At 35.8% G+C, this 13,247-nt stretch overlaps 1 protein-coding gene across 1 annotated transcript in view; it reads left to right on the plus strand.

Annotated features, from left to right (window-relative positions):
- The first annotated feature begins 775 nt into the window (after positions 1-775).
- LOC121430529 (suppressor protein SRP40-like) overlaps positions 776-13,247 on the plus strand; it is a 59,172-nt gene continuing 46,700 nt past the window's right edge. Inside the window, exon 1 of the mRNA XM_041627862.1 lies at positions 776-869. The gene's annotated coding sequence lies outside the window, so the exon portion shown is untranslated. The remainder of the gene's footprint in view (positions 870-13,247) is intronic.

A 13,247-nucleotide genomic window follows, 5' to 3' on the forward strand; every position in this document is an offset into this window, starting at 1 on the left:
TTTGCACAAATCCCGGCGAAATTTTGCACATATACCGTTGTTTGCACATATCACGGCGTTTGCACATATCACGGCTCCACAGCCTGCATTCACATTAAATATTGACCCATTCTTTTTTTAAGACAAGATTTAAATTGTGGATCTATGTGTAATGTCTGTACTTTGGATACATGTTTGCATGATGATATGATTTTTCTAAGTGAATTTGAAGGATTTTTTCATAAAATCATCGCTCTCTGTAACTACATGTACATGTACAAAGCTTCAACTACAGGTAGGCCTATATATGTTCTTAAGTTTAGCTTTAAAAGAAAAATCATGATTCTAATGAATAGTTTTGCTCATCACTTTTATGCTCACTCGTTTATAAAAATATACATATTGAAGTCACAATCATCTATGCAATTCTGGTATGTATTTGTGGCAAGGCTTTTGATAATTTGTATGCTTGATTCATGTATGTGCATGAATATAATTGTGCATAATATCTTCATAGCTGGGGACTCCCCTGTATCTATTAATAGAACTATGATATAGATGAGTGGCTCTCTTTACATGTAGCAGTGAGTGACTAATGATACACATTTGAAACAAGGTTTGATGGACTCGCTTTAGAATCCTCAATATTTTTACAGGGACTCCCCCTCTATCTATTTATAGACGTGTGGACAACTGTCTCGTATGGTATATGGTATGAATGAGAGCTGTTTCATATATCTTGTGATGCTTCCCCAGTTTCCTCTGAAATACTGTTTTGTTCTTCTTCCCTGGTGGTTTGTATAATATCTGCAGTGGTGAAATGTAATTGTGCGTCCTGTATGTGATAATTATCACACTTTGGCACGTAGGACTGTTCAAAAGCAGAAAGGGTAAGGAGCCCGTCTATCCCTTAATTAATGGGTGTGTTAAATGTTGATTTTCAAATTTAAATAGCAGCATGAATCATGATTAAAAACTCAATTACAAAACACAGAACATAAACGCGATCAGCGGTGCACGGTTCAGTGACGAAAATATAAAGCTGATTATTTGTTGATCGCCTTTAAATTTCCTGCTTTCGTTAGCACAGTTTGACCCATCACCAGCAAGGTCAATTGTGCCGGCTTCCACTGCGAGAGCAAATTTAAAGACGTTTCAAAACTCAATCGTGATCAATGTCGCATTCGCGATACTGAAGGTCGTAAAATCTGAGTTGATCGTGTTCACAAATGCATCTTTTTGAGGTTAAAATTTTCCTCTGAATCATGATTTGAAAGACATTCATTCGGGAATGAAGGACATTGAATACACCCTTTGTCATTATATTCCTCGTTTTGGAATCACGTTTTCAACCATGATTCATGTTGCCATTTGAATTTGGAAACCGACATTGAACACACTCTTAGACTTTTCTCCCAGGAATTCCTGGGCCCTGTCTTAAAAAGAGCTACGATTGATCTGATCGACCTAAACTACATGTATGTGAAAATTCATCAACGACAATTTTTTTCTTTCGAAAATTTGCACAATTTCCTTTATATTGTAAAGAGAAGCACACTAAATTGACAATAAATTGATGAATGTATGAATACAAATACACTATCTGGAAAATATTTTGAACCAACATGAATTTCAGATGTTGACGTTGCTGGCTTGATGGGATTAAATATAACTCTTTGTAAGATAGGGCACTGATGCCTCTGACTGAGAATTTCCCTTTCGTAATAATGTGAACATTCGTGGAGATCTCATTCCTCTCTCACCTTTTGAGATTGAGGGGTTCATCATGAACAAATTTTAGTGGAGAGAACACTTCGTTGGGTGTGGAATTGCTGTGCTAGAGCTGTTTTCATTGAGTGTTATACTGTACTAAATACACACCATGGATGATAATAATAATAATAGCCAATTTTTATAAAGTGCTTTTCCCAGAATGGCTCAAAGCTTGTTACAGCATATCATTACTCCAGTCATTGGATTCATTTCAATCCCCGCACGAAAAGTGCACAATTTCCACTCCCTGGGGAGCATTCCTTGCATTCATCGCAGCCTCATTATGACGCTTTCAAATTCAAACATACAATATCTTTCGCATCCTACCTGGTACCCATTTAGCACCTGGGTCGAGAGTGGCAAAGTGTGGATTAACGCCTTGCCAAAGGACGATAGACCGCGGTGGGATTCGAACACAGGACCCTCTGTTTCCAAGGCAAGAGTCAGAACCACTACACCACGGCTCTTCCATGGATGATATGCAAATGAATATAGAATATTTTGTAGATTCTAAAAGTAACTTAGCTATTAGTTTTATTACAATACAGGATACACCAATGGCAATTCCACAAGTCGAATGGGGAATCATTATGAGGGAAAATTGAAATGTTTCAAATAATGAAATATAATAGATGTAATGTAATAAATTATGAAAATGTGTGACATTTCTGGCTCCATCATTTGCACACCAGTACTTGTCTTGAATAAATTTTGAAATTCAATAGAACTTTGAAATAATTTTATTTTCAATCAGATTTTGGTAAAATTTTCAGCATAATGCTCATTTGATTTTCCTCTAATAATTCAAAGTAACTTATTGTTGAGGTGAACTTGCCTTGAACAAATCGTCTATAAATTATGAAGTTCATACCAAAGCTTTACTTGTGCTTTAGATTTAAGAGCACTTGTTACAGATTCAATGAAACAATCATTGCACAGAATATACATTTAGCTGAAAAGTAATTAGCATAATGACGACTATTAATATGGGAGTACCAGTAAAATGAGGTTAACTGAAACTGATAAACCTGTACTTTTCCTGCGTGTGCATGTAACAGGGAACTTCCCCATTTTATTTAGCAATGGCTTCAGGAAGGATAACAATAGTTTTTAACATGAGACTAAATACCATGCTATAAACAACACAAGAATTACAGTAATCTATTTGAGAGAAGTTTCAAATCCTACATGTACACACAGTTTAAAGCTAAATGACAGTATTGGGAAGGCCATGCGATCTCAAAATGACTTTTTACAGAATCTAATATAATGACCACCCAGGTGTCTGTTTGTATGAATAAAAAATATGTGCCAAAGGATTCTGGAAGAAATTTTGTAATTGCTGAGATATAAGCAAAATAAGCACGGATTCGGTCACTTCCGTCGGGTCTTTATTCCAGCAATAATAATACACTGTCCCACGTGTACCTATCTGTGTTGGTGATCTTCAGTGTGAACATTTTTCAGCGTAGATTTCAAGATTTCACAAAGTTCAGTTTATGTAACTGTACCAGATCTAGATCCTCGTTGATATACTGACAATTAAGCCTGGTTTTACAGACTTTCTCATGAAACCAGTGTTTACTGCAGCTACTGGCATTTCTCTTTAAAGCTAAATGACAGTAGTTGCAGTAAACACTGATTTCATGAGAAAGTCTGTAAAACCAAGGTTAAGTATTACTATATCATCGTGGGTCTAGATCTGGTACAGTTACACAAACTAAACTTTCTAAAATCATAAAATCTAAGCTGAAAAAACGATCACACTGAAGATCGCCAACACAGATAGGCACACGTGGGACAGTATATTATTATTGCTGGAATAAAGACCCAACGGAAGTGCCCAAATCGCTTATTTTGCTTCTTTCTCAGCAATTACACAATTTCTTCCAGAATCCCTTGGCACATATTTTTTATTCATACAAACAGACACTTTGGTGGTCATTACATGTATATTGGATTCTGTAAAAAGTCATTTTGAGATCGTTACCACAGCTGGAATTTATCTTTAAGCATTTGTTCCATGTTATTATGCTGGGGGAATCATGATCTGGTTATCTGACCCTTGCTCCGTCAGAGGGTTTTGGGTTCAAATCCATGCCTTGCATGTTTTCCGTCAGCTCAGCAATAAATTTATCCACATTAGGGCCGTCTGCACCATCCCGAGTTTTCAAATTAGCGCGCTATTTCTGATCTGGCAAATTATCCCGATCTGAACAATCCCGAGATTATTTGCAATGCTGACGCAATTATCGCGCTATTTCGTAGGATTAATCTCGAGATTGCAATCCCAAGTCAACTTGGGATTATTTGCAAAATAGCGCGCTATTTCACGAATTATCGCGCTAATTCGTAGGTGCAGACGCACTCGGGATTATTTATACACGGCAATGCATCAATGCCTCGCTCGAGCAGGAATTGCTCTTGCGATGATGGAGACAGGGTTTCTTGAATCTCGAGATTAATCGCGAAAAGGGCTGATCGGGCTAAAATCTTGAGATTGGGCAAACTCAGGATGGTGCAGCACCGCCTATTGTGCTGCACTCAGCCCAGGTGAGGTGAATTGGTGGGTACCTGGCAGGATTAATGTTTTTACACTACATTCACTGGAAGCTAAAATAGATGGGGCTAAAGCTTTTATGTACATATAATGCACCAATAAATACATGTAGGTAACTAGATAAACAGCAGAGTATGAATGGATTTCATAACTTATATTTGTTTTTATTATCTGTATTTTCAAACGACGATTTTGATTAACAAACTTTCAGGTATTTCTTTCTGGTTTATCATGGATTTGTTTTTTTCTCTTACAAAAAATTTGAGCTCATGACATTCCCTCTCAATATGTGCAGAATTAATCTACATGTTGCTTTCAAATTATTCCCTTCTGGCTCTCATTAAAAAAGTATTGATCAAAATGGCGATTGTTTTCTGCATAACAATATGTTTTTTTCCAGCTCTTTCCATCTGAGAGTCCATTCCCCATGAGGGTAGTACTCGACTCAGAGCGAAGCAGATTCCTGTCTGCTGCCTAGATCGCGTTGCCAATTTGAGAGAGCAAAATATGCCTGAGGAAAAAGGACAGTGTCCTGGCCATCTGAGGGTGATACCTCATTGATTTCTTGGAACCCCTCGTGAAGCCTGGGGGTCCTTGATTGAATTTCACGATTATTTGATATCCCTTCAAGTCTACATGAAGGTGAGGCCGTTGTCGGCCATTTCCATGAGACAAATTTAAGTCATCTTTCATGTTTTATGACCGAAATAAAACTATGAGTAGAGTCATGTTGTTGGAGTACAAATTTTTTATCTTTGATTTTGTAGATCTTCTTCAATAACTAAATATGTACATGTATATCAATTATGTAACAAAGGTAAAATTGAAATCGACAATGAGAAGGGTTATGGTTACATACAGTAACATTGATGAAGCAGACAAAGAATATAGTTCACCAAGTATGGAAGGGATGGGGGAAGTGAAAACTTTGCTATGTACCGGTAATCTCCAGTTTTTGTAGAAATCAAATTATTTTAATGCAGATACATGATTTAAGTATCGCCTTTGTCATCTATTCTACAAATACTTTTAAATGCATAATTGTGAGTGTATGTTGATCATAAATTTTGGTCATGATAATGGGCCTTTTAGTTTTCTGTAGTTGGTTATCAATATCATGCACTAACTACATATATCAAAACAGATTTTCATTGATCACACAAATTGACGCAGTAACCGAGTGTGCCTCAAGTAAAATAATCCACTCTGTTTTCTTCAAGACCCTATAGTATAAATGCTGCTAAAGTATGAGTAAGAACTGTATAGAACAGAGAAGTTGGTGACAAAATATTACAACAATGGGAAAATAAATCAAGATAAAGCGAGAAGACTGATGATATAAATGTTACAAATGATGAATGCGTATGTACCTTCAGGGAGTCTTCAAGCGTTCACCGGGGGACAATAACGAAATGAGGAGGAAAAAAAAACTCTTGAAAATGCCTGATAGTAGTGTTTTTTATTCTGTTGACACAGCGCTGATAATTGCTGATTTACAAGTCATGAACTCCTAGGAAAAGGGTTACTTAGGGTACTCTTAACCTATAAATCTGTACCATCAGTTTATATAAACAGTGTTTTTTTATGATCAAGCTTGTGCATGGTTTGATATGAAAATCAAATGGAACTGGGGTTATTGGGTTATTGGGTCTTGCAGGTATCATTTCACAAGCAGCCCAGATAGGCCTACATGTATACCCTCCCAAACAAGTTTTTTGGTTCATCACAATCTCCACACTTTAAAGATACTCCCTATTGGTAGCAAAAGAAATGAAATTAGTATTTTGAACGAAACTTACACAGAAATATAAAAACTATAAATAAACAATCTGCCAACAAACTTTGAAGAAAATGTATAATTATGGAGTAATGAGAAAGTGATGATCAGAAAAATAACTAAAAGGTGCCTGTCCATTTATAGTGTGGTCCCACATGTTGTTCCCTGTGTTAGCTACACCAGGAAAAGTATGTGGTATTAAATGAACGAATATAATTTTACGCAAGCCTGAATTAATTGAAGGCAACTCTGTTGTTCTAAAGAAGCATTATGGTTCTATATGATCAATACTTCAGGATTGCTTCCATTTTTCAACCATTTCAGACTATTAAAATTAGATTTCTATACCAAAACTTGAACTTGGCTTTATAGTGTCTACATGTACATCAGACCTTCATTTTTGAAGAGCGCGATCGTGCCGGCGCTCCTACCGCGCTCCAAAAAAAGGAGATAATAATAAGAACAAAAAATCCTGCTCCTAAAAAAAAATTGCTAATATTTCACATTTTACATCTTTAAAACCACGAAATGGCAATCTATTTTCCATAATTCCTTGAAACTATTTTGATTTAGTTGAAAACTATCAGAGAAATGAAAAATATTCACCTCTTTCCCGACTCACTAACAATATTTATAATAAAAGCATTATTTCATATGCTGGAAATGCGCTTAAAATATAAAAATACTTTGAGTCTTTTTTCTTTTTTTGCTTAATATATTTCTAAAATATGTTGTAATTTAGATTTTTTTTGTACACATTTTTGTAATCGGTAAGAAGCAATTTCTACAATTCTCTTTTCGTTCGTTCGTTTTAATATGCATGCATCACGTGCGGAGTGAGCTGATCAGCTGAAAAGTGTTTGCCAGCCGCCATCTCTAAAACTTCACTGATAAAATTAATTAGGAACCTGATTTTTAATTAGGAAAGAGTATGATTAAAATTAGAATAAAATAAGCGCGCTTTTATTGACACCGGGTCTGCACTGACTTCCCCTGGAGAAAATCACCTGTCGACTTTCGCCGGGGAAGAGATATCAGTGCAAAAGGGTACATTTTTTCTTCGTCGTGGAAGTGAGGAATGCGTGCCGCAGAAGTTCGCCGGGGAAAAATGAAGAGGCCAGTTTGAAAGGGGTATTAGATTATCAAAAAGGTTGATGTACATGTATACTGTATACATGTATGTAAATGGTATCCTAAAGTTTCGTTCAACTGTCTCCAGCATTTTTGGTTATCAATTAGAAGAGAGAACAAGTGTCACTTTTCAAGAGTCCTTTGGTTTTGAATAGGTAATATGTTGTTAGATTATCAAAGTGACATATTATTACAATATTATTGACATTCCACATTCAAAGTAACAGAAAATATTGATTTATTAGCAAATAAGGATTGTGTGCTTTGGGGCACTTGATAATGCTTTCGAGTTGTAGTGTTTGTACATATTGCTGCTGAAAACCGTGTTGATCAATACTGACAGTTTATTGGACATGAAGTTGACAAAAAAGGAAAAAGAGAAGTACATGTAGGTCCGAGTTTTTCTCCACATGAAAAATAGAATTTGTTTTTAAAAACTAATTTTTTTGAAGTCACAACAGTTGGTTTCAAACCGCCTCGATTGTAAGAATCCTTGTTAAATTACGAAATCATTTTTAGGCTAAAAAATACCCATTATTCCTGCATTCACACCGCCCGGAAACATACCCTTCCGGATAAGTTCCTGAAGTTACGAGCATGCACAGTATGGTCTGATAAGCAGGCAAGGCGCGAGATTCAAAATCACTAGCCCAGCAGCCACCCAAGGCGCCTGCGCCCAACGACACTCCGGGATAAAAGTTCCCGTAAATTGCTTTCACATTGCCAAAATACCTGTGACCTTGGAAAAATCCCTGTGAAAGTTCTCGTAATTTCGCCAAGTACCTACTATTTAGCGGGTATTTTCTTTCGGGGAAATTACGCGCAGTTTGCTTTCACATTACCAAAATACCTGATATTTTCTGATCGGGGTAAATTTCCCGATCAGAGAATACCTGGAACTGACGAACTTTGAGGCGGTCTGAAACCACCTATTGAAGAGTAGTTAGGTGATCTACTTTCTTGTACTTCGTTTAACTAGTTTTATAGTAGAAGTCAAAGAAGTGGAAACCAGTTTAATGTATAGTGGGAATTCTCCATGGCAGTCTTAGAAGCGATCTTTACTGGTCTTCCAAACTAGTTTGGAAAAAAACCTCACGATTTTTGAAACTGCTTTGCCTCTTTAAACCGGTTTACACATAAGTGTTGGTGAGGACACTACTGTAAAATGCCTACTGTACGCTGCAGTTTCGAATTTCGCACAAAATGTATTGACCCTAATGAGAGCGTTCCCATAGCAACAAGACACCAGACAAACCAGTTTCATGAGATGGCGGTGAGAACACTAGCGAAGTAATCTTCTATTAAGGTTTTAAGGAAAATCAATTCAAGATAGTAGATAAGAATTGGGTATAATTCTTCCCACCAGCCTCCAAAGTTATTGGATTGTCTTGTCCATTGTGAGACCTCAGTAAAACAGTCTACACCTGGCTAGAATACTTCATGTGGAGTGGAGTATGTTCATATTGTCTGCTGTTCCGAGGGCAATTAAGCCGATTAAATCTTCTGACTGGCATGACTGGGTGTATGATCTGAATACCTCCTTTAAATCGTTGTAAGTCCATGATCTGAAGCACAAATGCTGGTAAATACCAGTTGTGGTAACGATCTCAAAATGAGTTCAATTCATTTCAATTCATTTCAAAATGGTTCATCAAAATAATTTTGTTGCGGCAAAAGCTGAATTGCAAAAGTTTACATTTCAAACAAATCAACAATAACAAGGTAAAAATAAATTAGTATTATGTTAATATATGTAACAAAGTCTAAATGTTTGAACAGAATCCAATGAAATCAGAACCCAAGTGTTTGTATACATATATTGATAAAGAAATATATGCCAATTGGCTTTGGAAAAAAATGTGTAATTGCTGAGAAATGAGGAAATTAAGCACAGCATTTTATAAATTATTGGGTATTTTTCCAAGCAATATTAATACACTGTCCCACATATGCCTTTCTGTGCTAGTTATCATCAGAATGATCGGTTTTCAGCTAAGATTTCATTATTTCACAAAGATGAGTTGATTTCAGTGTACCAGATCTAGATCTATGACAATGTAGTGGTGATTAACCTTGATTTTTAAAAGCTTTCATTTGAAATAATTGTTTGCTGCAATTACTTGCGTTCACCTTTAAAGGCGTCCTGTTATATTTTTGCTACCTCCCTATTCTTCTACCTATTTGGGATAATATGCCTCCTTCACATTCACCACCATGCACATACCTCTATACTACAGTACTAACACCTATATACATTTATACATTCAAATCTAGATAGGGATTGCCTATTATGAAAGGTAAATTGTCAATTCCTCCACTGCCAACTTGTCCACTCACCACATGGTCTACTTTCATTTACATGTAGGCTAATGCCATTCCGTCCATCAACATTTTGTCTAACAACCATTTGGTCCAATCATCACTTTGTCTAATCAACAATTGGTCTATGACCATTTCGTCTCATAACCAGTTGATCTGATAGTCATTTTCTTTTCATTCATTTTTCCCAATTAACACATGTAGTCTAATCAAATCAAATGGTTTATGGACAAATGGCTATTGGACCAGCTGATTATTAGACAAAATGGTGAGTGTGAGTGGACGAAATGGCAATTAGACCCTGTTGATATTTGACAAACTGATGGTAGACCAAATGATAGTAGACAAGTTGGCAATTTGACGAATTGGCATTGGACCAAATGAAAATAAACCATGAAAAACATATATACATGTAAATGGTAATAATTTTTCTTCCTTTTTGGGGGAGCATATTCTTTCTGTAGGAAATGTGTCTATTTGAAAGACTGCTTGCCTGAAAAGATCACCCTTGATACATGTATGCATCTTTCTGGAGACATATTCAATAGTTTTTACATATGGACAGAATAAGTAGAAGTTGAACTGTCTGAAATACACAAACTGGTTTGACAGCACCTTAATGCAACTGATACTGATTGTTTTCTAGTGACAAAAGTTCATGTAGAAACCATAAACATTGTTTTTGTCTTTTGCATGAGATAAGCCTTCAAGTTGCCAGTCTCCTTTTCCTGCTCATATATCTGGGCATTATCTCGGATAGACCTAGGAAAAAAAAAACGTGAGAGCTGATGGCTTAGTAATGACCGACAATCGCCTGTGCACAATCTAGGCTGCTTGAATAAGAGGACCGGATTTGTACTATTGTCGCACCTCGACCCTGGATTTTTTCGGTGAGGTGCAGGAAGAGTTTAGCGAGTATGACAAATATGCCACCGATATGAGTAATCCTCACTCATGCATTTGACCTCTGACCTCAAGTTATCAACACAGTGGCTAGAATGGATGTAATCATCACCTCACTTCAACTTCTGATCAGAACGTGATTTGGGGAGGGGTACTTGGTGATACCTCTTTTTTATTTATTTTGAATTGTGGATGGGTAGGGTTTGGAAGTCTCTTGCAAGCAGCCATGTTTTATGGGTAGGCCCTGCATGTATCTGAGCCAGGTCACTGTTCAAGGGAGGAAGTAAACCTTGTTATAACTGGAATTACAATATTAATGGTAAGCTTTTATATTCACATGGAAGATTTTGTCTGTTCGAGAATAGGAACGTTCGACTGTAGATTCTGTAACATTCCTTCATAATTCTTTTTTTTTTTACTTGAGCCTGAAAACGCTGCCTGATCTTTGCTGTCTTACACATGTACATGATGTTATAATTTGGCATGCAGATACTGTCTGCTTCAGGAGAAATACAGAATGAATTTATCAATTTTCAAAGCTTGTATTTATTATCAGTATTCTTCATCTCTGCTTTAATACACAGCTTTGTGAATAGGACAATCTGTACATGTAATAAGCATATTATTATGTGTAGGACTGTGCCCCTCTTTGTAAAGCACGTGTTGGAGCATGTTTATCGATAAAGAGTTCATGAGTAATCTAATTCCTTCATATTGACTTATATCGGCCTGTGATTGTAAATAAAAATATGCCACCGTTGGTCGCACTTGGCCACGTTCCCTAGACTGCCCTCGCGTGTTGAAGGTCTTGAATGCCCTGTGTGTCAACATTGTCAGAGGTTTGGGTACGATTAGTCTATGATGCAGACAGAGGGTTATTTTTGTTGGCATAGTTTTGAAGGTGTTAAATGTATGGAAGGCCAGGTGAGCTATATGTACACTGCACCCTGATACATTGCCTGTTTACATGTAGGTAATGTACACTCAAGCCAGTTGATAAAGTGACTGTATGTGGCTTTTTATGATTTGGATCGATTAATTAACATCACTAAATTAGACTTGATTTATTTGTATGTAAATCATTGATTTGTTTTTGTTTATATATTTATTGATTTATTAAAACTTGCTAAAAATTCAATTTGTTGTACAATTACAACTGGTATAAAGCCACAAGACATTAAAGGGGAAGTTCACCCTGAAGAAAACTTTGTTGTAAAAATAGCAGAAAAAATAGTAAAAAATATTGGTGAAGGTTTGAGGAAAATCTGTTAAAGAGTAAGAAAGTTATTAGAGTTCAAAATTTGGGATTTGTGACGTCATAAACGAGCAGCTGCCCCATGTGTTATGTAATATAAAATGTATGAATTTCAAATTTTGTATGGTTCCTGATGACTTAATTTTGTTTTCTTTTCATGATCGGGTGTGAAATGATTTGTCTATTGATATACAAAAGTTACAGTGAAAACCATTTTTAATTTTCCGAGAAAATGACATTTCATTGATTTTTTACCATTCGCTATGTAGGAATGCTGCTCGCATATGACGTCACAAATCAAATCGAAATTCTAATTACTTTAATTATTTGTTGAATTTTTCTCAAACCTTCGGCAATATTTTTTATTATTTTTTCTGCTATTTTTACAATAAACTTTTTGTCAGGGTGAACTTTCCCTTTAAACACCTGTTTTTTTTCTATATTGTGCACATTTTTGCTTGGTTGTAATGTAAACTTTTTTTTCTTGGCTCTGTAATATTGACTTCTCCAATCTTAGTTGATGTACTAACATCAGTATGTGCACGTGAGACAAGATCACAACCTCATGAAAACAATGCAGGTTTTTATTTTCTAAGCATTGAATGATTTACAAAAAGATTTAATTTTGTCAAAAGCAAATATTTATTTTCTACCTTTGATCGATTGAATCCACCCCTTTAAATCTAAGTTTAATCACTGTATATTCTTTGGAAAGGACTCCTCAAGATACAATGACATATTAAAGACAATTTCTATTTTGTTTGTGAAACATCAAGTCCTTTCTATCTGTTGATATAGATCATCTTTACATTTATGTGCAATAGTTTGAAAAAAAATTTGAAAGTCCTTTCTTTGAACTTGAGGTCATTATAGACTGTAATAGATCTTATATTGTACAGTTCATAGTTTCACAGTGTTGTTGTTTCAAATGTCTTTGTCTTGAATTCAGTATTAAGGTACATGGAATGATTCATCGGGACTATGGTATGAATCAGTGTGCCGTATGAAAGTCATTCGAGACAAATACTCGTAGTAGTATATACTCTCAAGTTTGTAAATCTATCTTAACATAAGCAGATGGAGGTTGTTTGATCGAAAATTGTGAGTGCCAGATACATCATGCCTATGATTGGTACGTAATGATTATTCATGAATAAAGAAATGTTGCATAAAAATATCTCCGGAAATATAAAACTATTATTTTTTTCTGGACGTCTCTGTTCATGAAATATCTAAGAAGTGATCAGAATGAGATGTGATATTTTAAAGTCGGACTTCGATTTCTAATTTGTTGGCCATGTGTGTATAACATATAAACAGCATTAGTGAGTTCTCATATTCAGGGGCTGGAACATCAATCATAAAAACAACGTGCTTGTTGGTACCGGTGGTAAACTCACCTGTAATTGTTTTAAACACCCCCTCCCATTAAAAAAAAATAGTATTACTCAATTTGCGTACATGTAAGTTGCGTTTTCAGAATCACGCTTGACCAACATTGTGAAAGCCGTCGTACTTCAGGGCAGGGGTAGAGGGAGGTATCGTGCATG

Source organism: Lytechinus variegatus, chromosome 1 (assembly GCF_018143015.1).
Source record: "Lytechinus variegatus isolate NC3 chromosome 1, Lvar_3.0, whole genome shotgun sequence".
NCBI lineage: Eukaryota > Metazoa > Echinodermata > Echinoidea > Temnopleuroida > Toxopneustidae > Lytechinus > Lytechinus variegatus.